This window comes from Phoca vitulina, unplaced genomic scaffold (assembly GCF_004348235.1).
Source record: "Phoca vitulina isolate PV1807 unplaced genomic scaffold, GSC_HSeal_1.0 scaffold2, whole genome shotgun sequence".
Lineage (NCBI taxonomy): Eukaryota > Metazoa > Chordata > Mammalia > Carnivora > Phocidae > Phoca > Phoca vitulina.
The window spans coordinates 23,471,855-23,475,524 of NW_022589705.1; positions in this window are offsets into that span (position 1 = coordinate 23,471,855).

Genomic DNA, 3,670 nt, shown 5'->3' on the forward strand with positions numbered 1-3,670 from the left:
ATAAGCGTGTGTGCTTGTGTATGTGTGTGCATGCATTGGGTTGAATAAATGTATTTCTCACTGTGGATTGAGACAATCATTTTAGGTGGGCCAAGAGGAAGGCCAGTCTGATGCCATTCTTCTAAGGCTGACTGATGCCCCAGGTTATTCATGTAAGCTAAAAACGTTGTGCCCTGCACCCTACAACACTTGGAGTGTAGGAGAGAGCAACACGGATGGCCCTTGGCTCTGAGCGCCTGGGCTCATACTTTCTGAAGGAACTGAGCAAATGGTATCATGACCTGGGTCGACGAGACAGGAGGTCAGGTGCAGACAAGCGTTGCCTGTAAGATCATGCAGACCTCACTTTCACGTTGGAGGATAATGTGAGACTACTGTCTGGAGGCTTGGCTGGAAATCAGACTGACTCACCCTTTAAGATCTTGGAAACCCCTGGCCAGTTGGACTGCTCAGAAAAAGAGAAAATCCTCCAGGGGAAGCTACTAGGCTTCTGGCTTATTCAGTGCGTAAGTAATTACTTGGAAAAAATAAAATTGAAATGAGTGTATTTTCACTTTGAGTTTATGGCACAATTTACACTAACTCAGCCATGCACTCATTCAGGAAATGTTTAATTTGAAGTTCTAGATCTATCTATCTATCATCCTCCCACCTTTTGTCTGACTACTTATCAAAGTGTAACAGCAAAGTATAAATACCATTATAACAGGCAATTTACACTTGGCCATGAAAAGAGATGCTCAATACATATTTCTTGAATGAATAAATGAATGACTTCTTCTGTGTGCTTTCCATTTGATTCTAAAGTCCACAAGAGCAGAGACTAAGTCTGTTTTTGTTCAATATTACATTCCTAGTATACACATGTAGTAGGAGCTCAAAAATATTTATTGTTTGAATGTATTTGGAGAAGTGTTTTTTTAATTCTTTACATTAAACATATGTTGCTTTTAAAATCAGAAAAAAGGGGTGCCTGGGTGGCTCAGTCGTTAAGCGTCTGCCTTCAGCTCAGGTCATGATCCCAGGGTCCTGCGATAGAGCCTTGCATCGGGCTCTCTGCTCTGCAGGAAGCCTGCTTCTTCCTCTCCCACTCCCCCTGCTTGTGTTCCCTCTCTCGCTGTGTCTCTCTCTGTCAAATAAATAAATAAAATCTTAAAAAAAAATAAAATCAGAAAAAAATATTATACCATATGATGTATACCATACTAAAGATAATATTATTAAAAGAATAATTAAATAAGTACTTGTTATCTAAAATAAGGATTAGTACTTTATTCCAAAATATAAACACATCATCCTGACCATCTTCTTGGTATTGAATTATTCTGTTAAGAAACCGGGCAGCCTCCCAGATAGCAAAGCATTCAGCCCTTCACCTGATACCTTTTCCTGATAACTATGATCATTTCTCTCTCTGTCTCTCTCTCTCATGTCTAGAGAAAAGAATACTTGGATTTTTTAAAAATTTCTTTTTAAAGATTTATTTATTTATTTGAGAGAGAGAGCATGTGTGTGCATGTGTGAGTGGGGGACGGGCAGAAGGAGAGAGGATCTCCAGCAGACTCCCCGCTGAGTGAGGAGGTCGATGTGGGGCTTGATCTCCCCACCCAGAGATCATGACCTGAATGGAAATCAAGAGGCGGATGCTTAACCAACTAAGCCATCCCAAGAGTATTTGGATTTCTTAAACGTGAAATAAATAATTTCTTTTATAGTGCACACAAAGAAAAATCCCAACCCCCTGTGAGCAGTCTCTTCTTTAAATCTCCATGTGAACAGGAGACCTCTCAAGGCTCTGACCTTTATCTTCAAAGCCCAGTGTGAGTTACAAAAGAGACCTTCTAGGTTTTTGAGCTCTAAATTCAGATCAGTTTGAACCATCTGCTTCATTTAAGATCTTTTCTAAAGGAGCCTTCAAATGTTTATAATACAAAAGCATTTAGGAGAAAAAAAAACAAGTCCTCCATGTGTAGCTCTAAGGAGATCCTATAACATTTTAGAACCCCTCAAATGTGAAGTCTTCTTATCTCCATTTTATTCAAGGTCACACACCTTGTGGTTCAGAAAAACTTGAAAATGAGTTATTCAATATTTCTACTGTAAAAATGTTAAGCAATAGTGCACTTCTAACTTAACCAAATGGAGCCACCCACAACCTCTGCCCCAGACTTAGAATGTCTTTCACCTCTGCCCTAGTTTCTTTGATGATTTTAAAAAATAATTCTGGTCATTTTTCTGATAGGTTATCGATAGTAGTGGTGGAAAGCGGTGGGGTTGGCAGGGACAATGGGCTGCAGAAATATCCAGCACAGTCCATATTTCCCCTTGATCACAGCGAAGAACTGTCAATGAGGAGAGGGGAAGGGACTTCCCAGGACAAAGGGCCGGGGAGCAGGGGTAATTGTTGTCTGGTAATTATATCCCCACTTGCCCCATGTCATATATGGGGAGTAACTGTGCTGTGTGTGTGTCTGTGTGTGTCCCTGGGACAGGCTTGAGGAGCTGCTTGTTTATTTCCTCAACGGGGAAGGGCAAATATAAGACCTCCTAGTTACTGCCAGCCAGGTCGTAAGAGCAAAGGGTCTCTCCTAAAAGGCATTATTTGATCCATACAGTAGATGCTCTTTGAACAGGTTGTTCACAACAAGGTGCTTAAAATCATCAGAATGTTAAATAAGAGCTTACATGTTAACTTTTGGCTGCCTTCTTAGGTGTTCAAATAGGAAATGAAGTTAGATGTTAATGTCGAATCTCCTCTTCTGGGCAAGCAGTGGGCCCTGCAGGTGGACATGGGAAGGTGAAGCTAGCTTGCAGCTGTGGGCTTGGAGGCCGAAGTGTCACAAGAGAGAGCAGGAGGCAGAGCCTGGAGAGATCCACTGAGGTCCTTTGACCCCTGGGGGAGGGCTGTTTAAAGAACATGGGCAAGGCTGCAGGTGGAGAGGAAGCTGTGAAGGACACCAAACATCACCCTAGTCCCTCATTAGTTCTTGTTTTATGGGTAGAGAGGAACAGGATTATCCTAAGTTTACTTGATGGAAAACTTTAACCCATTTATAAATAAGATGGATTGATGTCAAAAACTGTGAAGAGTTTGACATTTTACCCTACTTGCAAGCTCAGAGGTTAGCCTGCAATTTGATGGTCCTGGCAGAAGAGCCGAGACTTCTGGGTCAAAGGTAGAGAGGACTTCATTACTCACAAAGTAAATGTCAAAGTATGAGCATTTGTGTCCCAACTCCCATAGGGTGATGCAAGAAGGGTCAGTTGACACCTGCACACATCATGGACTCTCTCACAGGGAAGGGAGCTTCAGGTTAGGAAAACCAAATATTTCATAATGGAAAGTAACCGTGCCTGCTCTTTGTTCTGAAAGTAAACTTTATTATACTAGACAATAAGCATGTCTACCTACACTGTCTTGGATTCTGGACACTTTTCCCATGGGTCTACCACTTCATTGGCTACTCTGATGAATCTGACCAATAGAGGCTGAGACCAAATCTGTTCAATTTGTGTAATAGAACATCTAATTAGGCTATTATCAGTAGGACTCCAATCAGTAGGCTGAGGCCAACCTGCAGAACTGACCTCAACCATGCCTCCCAGGGTTGCAGATCCAGGCAGCTGAATAAATCCCATATACCATCAGGTTCTACCTTAGAAAGTCAGG